Genomic DNA, 18544 nt, shown 5'->3' on the forward strand with positions numbered 1-18544 from the left:
TGGGAGGGAGGGAGATGCAAGAGGGGAGAGATATGGGAACATATGTATATGTATAGCTGATTCACTTTGTTATAAAGCAGAAACTAACACACCATTGTAAAGCAATTATACTCCAATAAAGATGTTAAAAAAAAAAAAAAGAAAATATGTGATTAGATCTTCATGACCTTGAGTCAGAAGAAGATGTGTCAAGACCAGACGAGCCCAAGTGATAGAGGAAGTGGCTGATTCATTCAAATACACTAAACTACGTCTCTGGGAAATGAGAGGCCGCATAAAGCTGAAAAGACAAGCCACAGACGTGCAGGAGATGCTGCAGTACACGTGGCTGGTACGTTGATGGTCAGAGCACCAAAGACCTTACAAGGAATTAAGATGAAGACAAACAACTGAAAAAAAAAAACACCGGGCAAAGGAGATGAACAGACATTTCACAGGAAGGGAAAAAATAAAGGCCAATGACATTTTTAAAATTCTGAACTTAACGGTAATCAGGAAGATAAAAATTCAGGCAATCTAATATGAAATCACACCCTTCGGATTGTCCAAAGTGTAAACAGCAGGGCTGTGAGAACGGGTGAGTGAGGATATCCACAGAGGAGGGAAATTCACAAGAGCTTCTGCAAGCGGGTGACCCAGAAATCCTCTTCCAAACTTCCAACCGGGGGGGTTGTGACCACGTGCAAATGGAAAAAGCCAGCAAGAATGCCAATGCAGTGCTGCTTTTAGTGACAAAATCTTTTTTGAATTAATCTAAATATTCATTAGTACGAAGTGGGAGTACTATTCGGCACTAAAGTGAACAAACTATCAATACGGATGAGTTTCCAAAACCATGTTGAGTGAGAAGGTACAGAACGATTTGTACTACAAAATACCATTGTATAAAGTGTAAGACAAGCAGGATGATGTTACGTATTGTTTAGGGATATGTGCCCACCTAGTGAGTGAAAGGATGGGAACACTGATGGACACCTGACTCAGGAGAGTGGCTGCTTTGGTTAGAAATAAATTCAGCAGCACAACACAGAAACCAGTTCATGTAAAAGCAGATTAAATAAAACAAGAAACTATTTTCTCTTATATAATTATTAAGTCAAGAGGCCAAAAATCCAGGGCTTGTGTGTGGCTTCATGGTGACATGAGAATTACGGGCTTCCATTATTTTCCGCTCCACCATCTTTTTTGAATAGCTTCTGGTCTCAAGGTTGCCTCACATTCCAAAATGGCTGCTGGTGTTCCAGCAATCCCATCTCTATTCCAGGCCAAGAGCAGGAGGAGGTGGAAGAAGGTGAAAGGATGCAATCCCTGCCTCAAGCTTACCTCTGGGGAGGGAAGGGACTGAAATGGTAGAGGTGCAGAAGGAGTTTCACTTATAGCTATAATAATTTGTTTTCAAAAACCATAATAAGAAACGAATATGGATGATTTAAAAATTTTGTTAAAGACAATGATTGGCGAAGCATGTTTTTATACTATTTATTCTCTATGGTTTTATTTATGTTTGGTTGAAAGAGTTCACAGGAAGACACATGAAGAAAACAGGAAATGAATTTAATACATTGATTTCTATTAATGATATGAAACGATTCATTGATTTATAACAATAATGAATAGCAACCGATCTATTAGCATCTCCTTCCTTCTGGAAGGAAGTCAGAGCCGCAAGGAAGCGAGCAGAGTTTCCCCAGTGGAAGCCTGCCCAGCTCCGTGATTTGTGTGATGATTTGTGCAGCCGCCTTCAGAGCCCACTGTGTCTCCCTTCTTCCTTGTGCTTTCTTACGGGCCTTTTCCTGTGCTTTCCCCCATCAAGAACGGTTTCTCCTGTCCAGTGCATCTGACCGAACATGACCTCCAGTTACAGCCTGTGCACACACCCCCGGGCAGCCGCACAGATCTTTGATGCTCCACCTGCTTGGAGCCCGCTAACCACAGATGTAAATAACCTGACCTTTAGGTACCTGCTTCTGGGTGGCCCTCCCGAGCACCTGGGCCAGGCAGCCTTGATTCCAGCGCTCCTCTGAGCTCTGGTCACCTGCTTGGTCCGTTCTCCCCACCCCACCCCAGAGTCTGTCCCGGCCTGATCCTGGAGCAGGTTCTCATCAGGGTGTGGCTCGCACCTGAGCTGATACCTGGCACACACCTCCACCTGGCACACACCTCCACCTGGCACACACATCCAGAGAGCTGGACGCAGGGTAGAAGAAACCACCAGGAAAGTGGGTACCAGGTCCCCACGGAGACTGTCAACTGGGGAAGAAACAGATTAACCCAGTTCCATTTAAATTTCATTTCCTGAACATTTTAATGCGAAGGATGGTTTACAAAGTATCTAGTGGCACCAAAACATAAGCACACCTCCCCGCCTCGTCCAGAGGTACCTACCGGTTCCAGCATCTATTTCAGCTCTTGCTGTTCGTCCATTATTTGTCTCTTTATCGACCATATTTTCTCCAGATCTGCTGACTGGCCATTCATTATGCATTTCTGCCAAAAAGGCTCTTGATTTCTGACTTCTCAGATCATTTCCAAACATGTTACTTAAAAAGCGCTGCTGGATTCCTGAGCGGCCACAGGGAGAGCTCTGTTTCAGGGAAGAGAGGGGATCGGGTGGGCCCCAATGCTCCAGACTCGGTGCCACCAGGTCGTGGCCACACAGCCTCTGACCTGCCCATCCCCCCACGATTCACCTGCTGCCTCTTCCCTCTCGGGGGCCCAATGCCCGGAAGAGTCAAGGCTGATGGAGGAGGGGAGATGGCATTTCCGGGCCCAGGAATCTTGAGGGAAGGACTGTCCACGTGGGTTGGTCCTGTTCCCATGCACAGCAGACGTCCCATAGGGGATGCAGAGTGACTTCAGTCAGATGTGCCATGTCCTGTTGGCCTGGTTGACCAACCATTCTTGAGGTTCCTACATCACACACAGGGAAGGGAAGGGAGGGGACAGAAAAACCGTGAGCTGACTTGCTGTGGCCCGTACCTCGTGGGACCAGCCCCACCGTAGGTGAGGGATCCCAAAGCCAAAAAGTGAGGAAATTGTCAGCTGGCTATAAATAAGCTGACGGTAAATAAGGCGACCTGCTGAATTAAGATGCATAGAGTTTCTTCCAGTTTCCTGATAACCACTGAACGGTAAAATCACTAGTCTTTCCATGGAAGAAATTAGCATTAATAAGATAAAACCGTATTTGGAATAACTGACATTTTGATGAATGTGCCAGCGGGATTGGATGTGAGGCTTTTGATGGATCTTATTTGGGGTTGCCTCGGGTGGCGTTTAATTGTTCCTTCTCCGTTTTCAGCTTTAGTTAAGTGAAATAGAAACCTCGGGAATGCTGGAATTTATCTTTCAGGAGGCAGATGCACGGCTTCATGATCAATCGGGCTGACAGCTGCTCTGCCTGTGGGAAGCCGGGGAGCCCAGAGCTGGTGGACGGGCCCACTCCGCCCTCCGGACTCCCGCCACCTGCAGGCAGGGGGGCCGCCTCCCGATCGGCCCCTCCTCCCCTGGGGCTCAGTCAGGCACACCTGCTGGAGATGAGGCTAGGCGTTCACACCAAGGTGAGCGCTCAGCTAGACCTCCCAGTGTCCCACTATTAAAGCCCATAGGGGAGCTGACGTCTGGAACCCCACAAGGAGGGCACGTGAGTTAACAGGACAGAGCAGTGTCCCTGCCCTCAGGTCCCCCTTAGGCTCAAGCTGGTGGCCTGAGCTGCTTTCCGAGCTTCTTCTCGGGCTGGTTTCCTCTCTTCCTGTGGATGCAGACGCCCCTCGGGATGGATTTCTGCCAGCGCATAGCCTGGATTCGGGGCTCTGCCCTCCCACAGATGAACTTCTGCATCCCTCTGCCCCCGATCCTCTCTCTGGCTCTGTGCTGTCCTGCTTCCCAGGCTGCCGTCGTGTGATCACGTGACCAGCCCGGGCCAGTTCCTCCTGTTCAGTGGGACAGTGTCTGTTCCTTACCTGTGTCCCCAGCTGCCAGCACAGACGCCTGTACAAGTCACTTCCTGCACATGTGTCGCATGCCGTGGGATCGTCCGTCTCTTGTCTTTTGTCTTTGCCTAAACGTTGAACTCTCGCAAGGAAAAAACCACGTGTACACACCTGTGTGTCCCCAGCTGTGAGCACAGCGGATGCTTGAGGGAGAGAGTGAGGGAGGCTCCGGCTTGCCAGCTCTGCTGGGAGCGAAGTTCCCCTAAGGGAAGGCTGCCTGCCCTGGAGGGGGAGTGGGGTGCCAGCCCACCGAGCACCTCGGCTCGTCCCCGATCCCGGGAATGAGCGCCCACAGAGAGGAGGGTCAGGGAGCAGGAACGGGGACCTGGGGACCCAAGTCTGCCGGGACCCTAGTGAAGAATCATTAAAGGTTCGTGGAGGAAGGAAAGTAAGACACGAGTATTTACAGAGGAATCCTTGGTTATTGGTTGGAAGGACATAATAAAACAGAAAATATCAATTCTCCACAGATTAATATAAAACTCTAATGTAATTCCAAATAGAATTCCAGTGTGTCTCTGTGTGTGAGTGTGTAGTTTGCATAAAATAATCTTAAATTCCTATAACAAGATACATGTCTAAAAGTAACCAAGAAAACTGTGGAAAAGAAGATTGAGGGGACTCTTGCCTGAGAAATGGTAAAGCTTTTGGAATGAAAACCATGGCAGATGAGTGCATGGGATGGGCCAGGAACGGAGCCCAGGCCGGGGGTAAAAGGCCGGCGCATTTACACACCGGGAAAGAGGCTTTCATAATTAAGCAAATCAGCTGGGCTTCTAATTCATCTCACATTCAGAAATAAATAGCAAATACAGCAAATATTAAAATATGAAAGAATAAAATCTTCGAAGAAAGTGAATATATGTGTAACCTCTGGATTAGGCAAATATTTTAATGAATATTGGTAACTAAGAAGCTATTAAAGAAAAAACCATAAAGAAACGTGTGACTATGTTTTAACAAATATGTAGCATAAGGAGACGGTGACCCCAAAGAGAAATGATAGGAAAGCAGTGGGAGGGTTCATAGCTGTAATACACAAAGAGCTTTTACAATTGATTTTTAAAAAGACAAATAAGAGACAATTAGGCAAAGTATATGAACAAGCATTTACTAGCAAGTTCCCAAATGGCCAAAAATAGTAGGAAAAGTTTCACAAAGTCACAAGTAGCCAGAAAATTCAAATTATTTTAATAAGGAGATACCAATTTTCACCTCTCAGATAGGCCAAAATTGAAAAGGTAACACCTTCTGGTGAGGATGTGAAGGAAAGAACATTTGCATATTATTGCAGGAGATGTGAATTATAACTGCTCTTTTGGAACGCCATCTGGAAAAATATATTTAAATTAAAAATACGCAAAACCATGGAACCAGCCTCCCCATCCTGAATACTCACCCCCAAGAATTAAGAGCAGCCCTGAGTGACGCCAGGTGGCAATGCGGACAGTGGGCTGTGTGCAGAGAGTGAGAATCAGAAACATACCTGTAGGACCCCAGATTTGTTACACAAGTAGAGCATCACCCAAACCATAGGTACGTGATTACAACAAAAGTACCATAAATTATACACAATAAAGCCTAGGATGTGTGATGCAATTTCATTTAGTAAAATGGTGTGTGCGTGTGTGTCTGTGTGTGTTTGTGTGTCTCTGTGTGTGGTGTGTGGTTTGTGTGTGTGTATCTGTGTGTGTTTGTGTGTCTGTGTGTGAGAGTGTGTGTCTGTGTGTGTGTCTATGTGTGACTGTGTGTGTCTCTGTGTGTGTGGTATGTGGTCTGTGTGTGTGTGCGTGTGTGTCTGTGTGTGTGTCTCTGTGTGTGTGTGTGGTGTGTGTGTGGTATGTGGTGTGTGTTTACATGTGTGTTTCTGTGTGTGGCGTATATATGGTGTGTGTGTGCTTGTGTGTCTGTGTGTGTCTGTGTGTGTGTTTGCGTGTGTCTCTGTGTGTGGGGTGTCTGTGTGTGTGTGTGGTGTGTATATGGTGTGTGTGGTGTGTGTGTGTGTCTGTGTGTGTGGTGTGTGTGCGCATGTGCGTCTGTATGTGGGGTGTCTGTGTGTGTGGTGTGTATATGGTGTGTGTGGTGTGTGTGTGTGTGTGTGTGTGGTGTGTGTGTGGTATGTGGTGTGTGTGTGCATGTGCGTCTGTGTGTGGGGTGTCTGTGTGTGTGTGTGGTGTGTATAGGGTGTGTGTGGTGTCTGTGTGTGTGTGTGGTGTGTATATGGTGTGTGTGGTGTGTGTGTGTGTCTGTGTGTGTGGTGTGTGTGTGCATGTGCGTCTGTATGTGGGGTGTCTGTGTGTGTGGTGTGTATATGGTGTGTGTGGTGTGTGTGTGTGTCTGTGTGTGTGGTGTGTGTGTGGTATGTGGTGTGTGTGTGCATGTGCGTCTGTGTGTGGGGTGTCTGTGTGTGTGTGTGGTGTGTATATGGTGTGTGTGGTGTGTGTCTGTGTGCAATGAGAGGCGCCATGCACCTCCCGGGGCACCCAGGACACCGTCTCAGTGGTGTCTTATTCCCAGTAACGTCCCGCTCCCTCCCCCTCTGCAGGGTGCCCCCCAGGCTGAGCCCCATCTCCCTGGCTTTGCTCGCACTCTGTCCCTGAGCCCACAGGACATGTGGCCCTGCTCTGGGCCAGGCCGTGCGCTCGGTGGGGACGCAGAGCTCACCTCAGAGACACCCTGGGAGGAGCCACCAACTGTACGGAATCAGAAGAGGGTGGGGGGTCGGGGGTCGGGGTGGAGGGACCTGAGAGGGACCCCACGCCGTGCCCAGTGCCCACAGCAGTGAGGGCCCTGGTCTGGGTGTGAAAAGGGAGGCGGGCCGGGTGGTCCCAGGGCTCTGCCCTCTCTGTGCTCGGGCCCCAGAACAAGCACTTTCTCAGCGCTAGTCCCTCCCGCCCCTCCGCCCCTTGACGCCCACTGCCTGAGAGCTGCTGCACAGAGCTTTACACCCAACTGTGCAGGTGGTCAATCTGAGGCCCCCAGAAGTCTGCACAGGCTCCTGGGGGCCGAGAGAGGAGCCGACCCTCCTCCCCAAAGCCCAGGTCACAGTCTGAGGCCGTGTCACTGGGCCAGGCCCTGGGGGTGCAGGTGCCTGACAGGCTGGCTGGTGTGGGATCCAGGCCCACACGGAGGAGGAGGAGCTGGCCCCGCCCCCAAGTGCACCAATAGGAGCATCTGCATCCAGCCCGCCGTGGAGCTCCCCTTGCAGGTGGGGCAGGCGCTGGAGTCCAGGTGGGGGGACGGCAGGCAGACGCGAATCCCAGCCCCCCCTCACCGTCTGGGACACTTGGGTCTCAGCCTGCAGGGCATTTGGGAGGCAGAGGAACTGCGGCCAAGTCGAAGGAGCCCAGTGCAGATCCAGGACAGACGCTGCAGGGGCCGTGCTGTGACACTGCTGTCTCCAGCCTCACTGCGTGAGCCTCAGGCCCCCTCCCGCCAGGACCCCGGGGTGGCATGAGGTTACGGGACTAACAGCGCCCCAAGGAAATGCCGGCATGTTCTGTCCTTCACCTTCCATGGCACCATTTCTCTTTCCCAATATCTCTGTGCAGTTTTATTTTAATGATCTTATTTTTTAAGTGAGGAAAAGGAGGCTCAGTTGAGTGGACAGGGGTCTGGCATTAACGTCACCCACCCTCCCCAAAGGGGCTTCCAGGCTGCACCTCAGTTGATGCCGCTGGCTCCCTGAAGAGACCTGTGGGGCTAAAGCGAGGGGACTCGGGCTCTGACAGGGCCTGGACGTGGCCGACTGGGCCAGGGCAGTGGGGTGACAAGGCCAGGGCGACGGTGGCCGAGAGTGCCAGGGCAGTACAGGAGCGCAGATGGCATCCACAGGACAGCCGAGAGCAGGACGTTACATGACTTGGATGGTCCTCCTGACCATTTGTCTGTGATTAGCTGCGGGGTCCGAGCCAGGAAGCAAACCCCCTCCCTGGCCCAAGACTGGATGCATCTGTTCCATCGTCAGGGAGGCGACCAGGCTCTGGGGTCTGTGCACAGCCCGGGCCCTGCTTCCCCAGCAGTCAGTTCTGTGGCCCCAGCTCATTTGGGATCTCCACCACAGAATGCCCCCTGGATGCCCAGGGTGGGTCACAGGCATCACCTGGGGTGGGGCAGGGGGACGGCAGAGTGACGGGCCAGGGTGTGCATGGCAGGCGGGGACTCCTGGGCTTGGTCAAGAGCATCCATGTGGCTTTCTGCACCCCCGCTCCTGGCTGGCTTCCACTCTGCAAACACAGACCGGAGCCCCCGGCACCCTGAGAGGAAGCAGCAGCTTATCCAGTGTGCCTGAGGAGGCGGGCGTGAATGTTCTCAGTAGAGAGCACGCTGATGCTGTTTGCGGGGTACTCTTACTGCTCTGCCCAGCAGCTGTCATGAAGGAAGTTGTGAGAGTTAGAGAAGCTGGTGGGGGTAGAGCACAGGATGACTTCTCAGGAAATATAACTTCGTCGTCACCATCACCATCATCACCATCATCACCATCATCACCATCACTACCCTCACCATCACCATCATCACCATCATCACCATCATCATCACCACCATCATCACCATCATCATCACCATCACCATCATCACCATCATCACCATCACCATCATCACCATCATCACCATCACCATCATCACCATCATCACCATCACCATCACCATCACCATCATCACCATCATCATCATCACCATCACCGTCATCACCATCATCATCACCACCATCATCACCATCACCATCACCATCATCACCATCATCACCATCATCATCATCACCATCACCGTCATCACCATCACCATCATCACCATCATCATCATCACCATCACCATCACCATCATCACCATCATCACCATCATCATCACCATCACCATCACCATCATCACCATCACCATCACCATCATCACCAACACCATCATCACCATCACCATCACCACCATCACCATCACCATCATCACCATCACCATCATCACCAACACCATCATCATCACCATCACCATCATCACCATCACCATCACCATCATCACCATCACCATCATCATCATCACCATCACCATCACCACCATCACCATCACCATCATCACCAACATCATCATCACCATCATCACCATCACCATCATCACCATCACCATCACCATCACCATCATCACCATCATCACCATCACCATCATCACCAACACCATCATCACCATCACCATCATCACCATCACCATCACCATCATCACCATCATCACCATCACCATCATCACCATCATCACCACCATCACCATCATCACCATCACCATCACCATCACCATCATCACCATCATCATCATCACCATCACCATCATCACCATCACCATCATCACCAACACCATCATCACCATCATCACCATCACCATCATCACCATCACCATCACCATCATCACCATCACCATCATCACCATCACCATCATCACCAACACCATCATCACCATCACCATCACCATCATCACCATCACCATCACCATCACCATCATCACCATCACCATCACCATCACCATCATTGTCATAATCTTTGTCTTCATCATCACCGTCGTCATTGTTACCATTATTTCCTGATGATGCTTACCTGTGCACAGCCTAGGGTCTCTCCATGAGTTAGTCACCCAATGAGAACTCAGCCACAGTCTCCCACACCTAACCCTTCATCTGATGGTTCCTCAGACCAGCCCACCTTCCAGGCCCCTTCCCCTTCAGTGGGCAGACTCACTCCGTACTCACACCTTCTCTGAAGACTTGCCCTCTGAGGGCTACTGTGGCCCAGACTCGCGCAGAGTCCCAGATGAGGGTGTGTGTTATCTCAGGCCCCGAGCAAGGGAGCGGCTCTCCCACTGCATCCAGACCGCCCCAAGATTAGCATCGTCCCGGAGACAAGCATATGTGAGGGCGGCTTCACATAGGGAATCTCAAGGTAGCACACGTTTTTCAACACTCACTGCAGGTAGCCCTTCTAGTGTATTTAGACATTTCTCTTACAAATATAGAAAATCTGTTAACTTGGTGGAATATTTTGTTTTCCGTGTGTAGAAGTAATGTATGCAAGAGAAATAAGAAGCAGACGGGCGTCCCTCATAAGCCTGAGGCCCACAGATAACCCCATGTGGCGTAAGAAGGACATGTTCACTCTGCGGGGAAGGAACTGGGCGCTGCTGCGTGTCGCCCGTGTTCCACACGTGAAGCCACAGAGGAGCAGGAGAGCCAGCCTCCGTCCTGCAGGAGCCGCCCTGCCTGTGGGCCGACTGTCACGGTCCCCAGTAAATCGGCTTCGTACTGGGGGTTAGAGAGGTTTGTACAAAGCACGGCGGCGGCGAGCAGGGGAAACTCACAGGCCACCAGGGAGGCAGGGAGGTCATTCCAAGGCCTGTATGGGCCGGGGGCGGGGTGGCTGTGATGACCACCCCCAGGAGAGATGCCGACAGCAGTGGGAGAGGGCGTGGTGGACTGACCACAGGTGCCTCTGCTTCCATCCCCGGCACCTGCCCACACCCAGCAGCCGCTGTTCATGGTCAGTGTCTTGTCACCCCAATGGCAAGTTCCCCAGTGTCCCCCCCCAGAATCGGCCAGGTCTGGCCAAGCTCTTTGAAGCCGAGGAGGTAATTGATGTGCTTCTGTGGCCTCACACCCAGCCCATGTCACCCGCACCCAGCGGGGGATTTGGGGATTTGTGGATGGACCACGTGGCCACACCCCAAGGTCACGCCCTACTTTGCGCTACGGGGATTCTCAGCCTCTGTCAATGAGCCCCTTCTGCTTGGACTTTCAGCTTCAGAGAGGGCGTCTCTGCAGGCAGTGACTGTCCCAATAGTGTGGTCATTGTCTCTCGGTCGCCTCTGCCCCTTGGCCCAGGGACCCCCACCCTCTGGGTCTCAGGGAACTTCTTTCACCAGAAATGCTGAAGTGAAGAGAAAGGTGTGAAGGGAAAGGGGTGTTAAAGGCAGAGTGACAGGAAGGGGGGCTTCCGTGGGAGGGATGCTGAGAAAGTCACCAGAGAAGGGGCAGGCTGAGCGGGGCTGGGTCCTGGCAGGGCGGGAGGGCAGACACCCCGTCCTGGGGAGAGAGCCCTCACTCCAGCCTGGACACCTGACCCTTCCCTGTGCCCAGCAGCGGGCCGGGTCCCCCCAACACACCCCCAGTCTCAGCCAGGCCAGCTGTGCCAAAGCCTGTCCTGTGGCCAGATGTGAGTCCCTCGGGGCCTCTGCATGGGGCTCCAGCCCCTCCGAGTTCTGCTCTCCCCACACGGGGTCAGCCTTTGTAGCCGAACCCCGGGGGATGACATGCTGTGAGTGCTCTAAGGGCCTTTTCATGTTACAGCCTCTTCTGGAAGGCGTCCCCAGCTCTGAGCGGGAAGGCGGCTGCGCTGGGGGTTAATGGACTCCAGCAGTTTGCTCTGAAACCCTTGATGTTGACCCTCCTCTGCAAATGAGTGTCAGAGGAAGACGTTAAGAACTTGCTCTGTAACTTAGGAGTGTTCCAGATAACACCATTAATCCCTGTTTTCCATGGTTGGCAGAAAGCTCTAAGTACCTCTAATACTTTCTAAATCTGACAGTTTTAATTATTTCCCTGCACCATTATTGATCGGGCAAGTCAACCTGTGACTTTGAAGGCCTTTGTCCGTACCCATGGCCAGTACCAGAACCAATCACGCCTTGGCCATGGTCTGGGGCCAGGGAGCTGGGTGCTGGGAGGCTGTGGGCCCTTGCAGCAGGAGGAGCCCCTGTTCTCCGACGGCATCACCTGTGCGGGCCCTGGCAGGCAGCCCTCTGGACGTGTGCTGTGCTTGTGAGGCTTGCCTGCTGGGACCCGTATTCCTAGTGCAAGCGTGGGGGCCCTCCTCTGAGGGACGTCGCTGCCTGCAACGAGCCCCTCCAACCAAAGCAGGCCGTGACCTTGACTCTCTACTTCTCGTGTTGGAACAGAAGGGCAGCCGAGGGACCAGACTGGACACTCACCAGGGACACAGGCAAGATGGGGAGCAATGCCGCGAATGTTGGTGAACACACAAGCAGCTGTGCACACTCAGACATGCACACACACACACAGCAAATTACATCATATGCCCCCTGCCGTTTCAGTAAACAAAGGATGTTGTGGCCATCAAGGCCTCAGACACTGAATCTGCCCCCATGATGCACCCTGAGGGCATTCAGGGTGGAGAAAAACAAAATGCTGGCCCTGGCCAGTTATGATGCATATCAAAGGAATGATTTCAATAAGCCCAGACTTTTGCATCTTCCCATACATAGAAAAGCGCTAAGATCATTAACCTGAGATGTGTATTTTTTGTGATTAGCAGTAATCATTTGATGTTTGGCCACATTTTTTTTTCCCCAACAGAAACTCCTGTGTGTCCAAGACCTCTTTGGCACTGTCTTTCAGGGCTACTGGAGAGGCTGTCTCCCGGGCTATAGTCCCCAGTAATGTCCTGAATAAAACATAATTCTCATCTTTTAGGTTGTGCTTTTATTTTTTTCAGTTCACAGTGGCTACAGGTAAACATGCCTGCCCTCCTTGGCAGGTATTCACGATGCATCCAGGAAGCGGCTCTGAACACTTCTAACTCCACGGGGGCGGGGGGGAGGGGGAGGAATGGGGCAGGGGCCTCCAGTAAGGCCAACAAAGCTTGTCCTGACCAGGCAATCTGGCTTCGGAGGCTCAAAGACCAGCTTGGGGGGACCTCACAGCAGAGCAGCAGGTGAAGGTCGTCTCGGTGAAGGTCAGCTCTTCCCTGCCCTTTCTGATCCTGGCGGTGGGTCCTCCTTTCTCTATTCCATTCCTCTCCCTCCTCCTCCCCTCCAACCTTCTCCCCCACCTTTACCTGTTTTCTCCTTCATCTCACCTTTCTTCTACTTAAAAAATATTCATACCTTTGCACCAGGTACAATGATTTCCCCTAACTCATCTCCATCCGCTTTGTGTTTTTAAAACCATGAGGAAAACCTTAGACGAGACCAACGGTAAAGAGTGACACCCTCCCATCCTGACACCAGCAGGCACGGGTGCTGACGGTGCCCTTGCAGCCCCACAGACATGCAGGTGAAGACAGGAACGCGCACAGATGGACGGACCCATCTCCTGGAAAGTACGTGACTTCAGCCAGCTTGTCTTGTTCTGCTGTCCCCGTTTTACACTTTTGTGCCGTATTTTAGGATCTTTCCTTGTGCGCAGAGGTCTGCCCTTTGGTATGTGACGGTCGCATTGTTCTCCATGAGCAACAGGTTCCCTGCTGATGGACACGGACGTGCTTCTGTGATTTTCCTTGTAAACATGCTGTCACAGTGACATTTTGGTCCGTGTCTTGGCTCACGGGGTGAATCTTTCCTGGAGCAAGGAGAATGCACGTTTACATCGGATGGACGCCGTCAGGCTGCCTCTGGGAAGGCTTTCTCACCAAAAGCGTGGTTCCTAGACCTCGCCACCAGGGAGGGCTGGGCCCTACCTCCTGCAGGCTCCCCTCACCTCAGTTTCCAGCCCCGGCCCATCATTTCACCTGTTTAACGAAGTCCATCTTTCTCCTGTGAATTGCTTTCCCATGTTCTCGCCCATTTCCCACTATTGCCCTCTTCTGTGTATCTCCTGATATATTGGGAATATTAATCTTTGATTTTGCATATATTGCAAATATTCTCTCTATCATTTCTCTTCACATCGCTTAACAACGTCACTCCTATCAGATATTTTAATTTTCATGTTGACAAATCTGTCTTGGATTGCAACATCTGAGTTCTATATGTGATTTTGTGTTATTTATTGCTTGTGGTAGTTACCTGTCTTTACTCTTCCCCTGATAGACTGTAATGATCTCAGAATAATTTATTAAAACTGTGATTTCAGTGCTATTTGTCAGAACCTTTGTCACATGCCAAATTCTCACATATGCTTGGGTCTTTCTCTGGATTTTATTATTCTTTTTTCTATTACATTTCTATTTTTACCCTTGTGCTAATACATTATCTTTTGAATTCACTATTGTGTAGTTTTGCCTGATCTCTGATTGGAAACTTCACTGCATTGTCCTTTACCTATACTGTCATGGTAAGACTTGCCAACTTTCTATTTCATATATATTTTAAGATTAAATTTCACAAGACGTGAAATTGGGACTTTGACTGGAATTGCATTAACTTTATACAGTCATTTGGGAAGAATTTGTATCCTGACAGTAGCAAGTCTCCCCAACAAAAGCATAGTTTATCTCCCCTTTTAGACAGGCCTTCTTTTATGACTTTTCAATAATGCTTATAACTTTCTTAAATCTATACATTGCATTTCATGTACATATATTTTTTCTGGATAGTCTGAGTTTTCCATTGTTAACATGAATGTGGTAGATATATAACATTTTCTACTTAGTTCTTGTAGGCATATAATAAAGCTATTGGTTGGGGTATTTTGGTCTGATACCTGGCCACCTTCAGTACTCTTGAAATAATTCCGGTAGTTTCCATTTCATTCTATCAGGTTCCATTTACTGTCATTCCATCTGCAAATAATTACACATCTTAAAGACTTCTTCTTTTTTAATACCTCCAGCTTGTTTTCTTGCATTGAAGACTCCCTCCCTGAAGCGTGTAAGTAGCCGTGATTGCCAGAGTCTTGTTTCTTGTTCATCCCCTACACAGTTTCTTAAGGCGCACGTATTTGATGTCAGTCTGTATTCGAGGTCCTACAGACACTGAGTGCAGCAAGTCCCTCGGTGCTTAGATTCTGGGGCATAGAAGAGCATGAAGAGATGAACATTGTGGGGATAACTGCTCTGAATTTAAAAGCAGCAGCAGTGATAGAATGTTCCCTACATTAGATGTGGAAACACTACTAATTTTCAATGTTAATGAGAGTGTTTGCTGCCGGTTTATGGTAGATTCATATAAACAAGTTAAAGAAGATTCTTTGCATTATTAATCTGTTAAACCATTTAAAAAGTAGATGGGTATTCAATCTATGGAATGCATTTTGTGTTTATCAAGAGGGTAACAGACTTTATTTTCTCTATAATCAGTTAATGCACATGAATCCATTTCCTAAACCTGAGATATCCTTGGATTTCAGATTTAAGCCTTTTGGGTTGTAATGTATGATCGTTTTAGTACCTTTTTGAAACAGCTTTCCATCTCTTTTGGAAGTTCTAGAAGTCTGTTAAATGTGAGGTTTAGTAGAACATACATAGGTGCCATCTGGACCTGATGCCCATGAAAGTTGGTTCATGGATGGTTTTAATTTTATTTTTGATAATTTAACTTTGACAGTTACTTTTACTCTCCTTAAGATAATTTTCCTCGTGCACATTTTTCTAAGTACATGCATTTTCTATTTTGCTTTTAAAATTTTGACCTACTATATAGCACAGGCAACTATACTCAATATTTTGTAATAACCTGCAAGGGAAAAGAATCTGAAAAAGAGTATATATATTCAGTTATATATATATATAACTGAATTGCTGTGCTGTATACCTGAAACTAACACAACATTGTAGATCAACTATACTTCAATTTAAAAAAATGAATGTGAAAAAATATCATTTAGATTTATCAGGTTTATGTTACTAACATTTCAAAAAAGGAACGTGTGGTTTTCCTGATCAAGACTCCTCTTAATTTATTTTTATTTTTACAGCTTTACTGAGATACAGTTGACCTATAATAAAGAGCCTTGTTTAAATTGTGTGATTTGAGGAGTTGCACCATATGCCTAAGCCTGTGAGACCATCACCACTGTCAAGAAGCCAGCTGCCTCCACTACTCCTCAATGTTCTTTCGAATCCACCATCCCACCATCCCCAGCACCCCTCTTATTTCTCCTCCTCTGGGACTCTAATGTTATACCTTTTCTTTTTTTTTTTGGTCTTTTCAGAGTATCCCACAAGTCCCTGAGCTGTGCTTATATTTTTTTTTCAACACTTTTTTTCCCTTTCTGTTTTTCAAAATAATTTTCATTACCCCATTTTCAAGCCAGTTTCACTTTCTACTCTCACCTCTACTTTGGTATGCAGTCCATGAAGTGAATGCTTTGTTTTGCTTATTGAAAATTTTAGTTCTAAAATGGACATTTGATTCTTCTTCAGATCTTCTCATTCTTTGCTGACACTCCATCGCCCATTCGTTTCTAGAGTGTTCACTTACTTCTTAGAGCAGGCTGATACTGGCTGCTCTGACATCTCTGACAATCCCAATAGCTGTGTCTTCTTGGGTTTAACTTCTGCTTCTTGTTTTTCCCTTGTTAGCTGAGTTTTTCTGGTACTTTGTATGCTGAGTGATTTTAACTTGTATTCTGGAAATTTTCAGCACTATCCTATGAGACTCTGGGCCTTTTAGAGCCTGAGGTAAATGCTGGTTTCTGTTTGTGTTGTATTAACAGAAAATTCAGATTGCTTGCGCTTGAGCCTTGAGTTCCAACCTGCCTTCTGTGGGCTATGGTTCCCATAATCAGTCCCATTTGCAAGCTTTTGCAGAGCTATTCAGATTGGTCCCACATGTGCACCATCCAGTGACTGGCTCAAGAGCTCAAAGTCTGGGGTTTACTGATTTGGGTCAGACCCGCACATGCCCAAGTTTTATTCACAAATTTATGGGCTCACTTTCTTGATCTCCTTCCCCTCCACCATCTGTCCAACACTTCCGAGTTCCAGACTCCCCTTCCTGGTCTGGCCAGAGGTCCAGGCTATGTTTCCCAGCTCTGCCACACACCTGCCGTGACTACATCTTCATCTGGGCCCAGGTGCCAGGAGGACGGAAGGGGAACAAAGCAGTGGGGATTCATCCACTGCATACACTGGTCAGAGAGAAGGGCTGCCCTCCCTCAGAGTATCAGGTGCCCAGCTGGCTGCCCTTCTGTCACTGTGCTGCCATGATCACTTCTGTTGGGTTGCCTCTGGCTGAGAAGTGAGGACAAGGAACACTTTGAAAATAGGGCTTTCCCCTGACTCTGTCTGCTGCGTACAAGTCCCCTCCTCACTCCTCCCAGCAGCTCCTCTTGGGGTCTTTCTCTTTGTACTTGGCGTGCATTTCTAGGTTTTGTACCTTTTGCATCCAGGCCAGGTGATACTGGAGGGAAATAATGGTGAACTTGCAGGTTTGGTAGAACTTTGATTTCTGGTCTTCTTCCCCAGTCCATCTGCTACCGTCTACTTTTCAGAGTCCTCCGGGAGCCGCTCCAGGCGTTCTGTCCAGGATTCACAGCGGGATAGGCAGAGTACAGTGTGCTTACCCCATCGTTCCTGGAACCCTGCCCATAGAGGTGCAATGTTCATCTTTATTTCTGTTCTTATGAGAATGGTGGATAATCTTTCTCCGTGATGAATGGCAATTTGCATTTATTTTCTGTGTCCATGGTCCCAGCATCTTCCTCACTGGGTTTCATCTTTTTATTTCATTGCTTTAAAAAGCTGTCTGTACATTCAGGATATTTACTCTCTCTCTGAGATAAGCCATGCATATTTTCCCAGTTGGTTCTACATCATTTTACTTTGCTTGTGGTACTTTCACGGTGCAAAAGCGTCCTTATTTTTTATATACTCAAGGTAATCCTCCATGTTATAGCCAAACTCATCATATTTTCTTCTATGCTTCGGGTTTTTTTTCTCTTTCTCAAGAGCTGGAATTTATCCTCATATACAGTTGTGAGAAATGGATCAAACTTTTCATGTGGTTACCCAGTTACTCAATGCTACTCATCAAGTCCAAACTTCCTCTGGTATTGGAGATGCTGTCCTTACAGCATACTAACCTTTCAAGTGCAATTGTGTCTATTTCTGGATTTTCTATTCTCTCCCATTAGCCTGTCTATTCCTGCACTGACACTTTACTCTTAAAATTACAGAGGACTCATGGTGTGTTTTCATATCTGACAGACTAGCCCTCCACCCACAGTGCCTTTATTTTAGGGTTTTCTTGGTTACTTTTTTTTCCTGATGAACTTTGTAATCAACTTGCCTACCCCCAGAAACAAAAACCCCAAACAAAAACAGAATTTTATGGGACCCTAAGGAAAAACTGACATTCTGGGTAATTGAGATTTTCTATCCTAAAATATTATAGCTTTCCTATTTTCTGAGTTTACTTTTGTGGGATTGTTTTACACCTTCCTTCATAAAAAATCATGTTAAATTAATTTATTTAGTTTGCAGTGAGTAACAGGAGAAACAAGACGGCATGGACGCAGGTGGGATATTTCTTGCTCTCATCAGAGAAGTGGAATAAAGCAAGGATTTTCTCCTCCTGTAAGCCTTCCTTTGAATCTCCAGTTTGCCACCCACAAGCTGTTCCACTTTGGGTGAGTTACTTGACCTCTCTGTGCCTCCAGGCCCTCATCTATAGAGTGGAATAATGTTTCCTCATTGTGTTTCAGTCTGTTTCTTCTCACTGAGTCATTAACAGGATCTAATTTGTCAAGTTCATATCCCCATCCTCAGCCTTTTAAAGTCATATTTTCAAAGCAGATACTCTCTGGAAAGAACGTAGTCAAGAATTTGGTCTTCTTTTCCTTCACAGCATAAAATGTATTCAACCTCCACACTGAAAGTTAAAAATAATAGACAAAATTTTATGTT

The 18544-nt window shown here is 48.3% G+C and overlaps 1 long non-coding RNA gene across 1 annotated transcript; it reads right to left on the minus strand.

Annotated features, from left to right (window-relative positions):
- Positions 1-256: 256 nt before the first annotated feature.
- LOC309609419 lies at positions 257-5837 on the minus strand. The gene is made up of 2 exons (XR_014233420.1): positions 2167-5837; positions 257-2132 (listed from the first exon to the last, which is right to left on the minus strand). It is a non-coding gene; the product is annotated as an uncharacterized lncRNA (long non-coding RNA).
- Between the last annotated feature and the right edge of the window lie 12707 nt (positions 5838-18544).

The sequence above is a fragment of the Balaenoptera borealis genome (genome assembly GCF_965194805.1).
Source record: "Balaenoptera borealis genome assembly, chromosome: 13".
Lineage (NCBI taxonomy): Eukaryota > Metazoa > Chordata > Mammalia > Artiodactyla > Balaenopteridae > Balaenoptera > Balaenoptera borealis.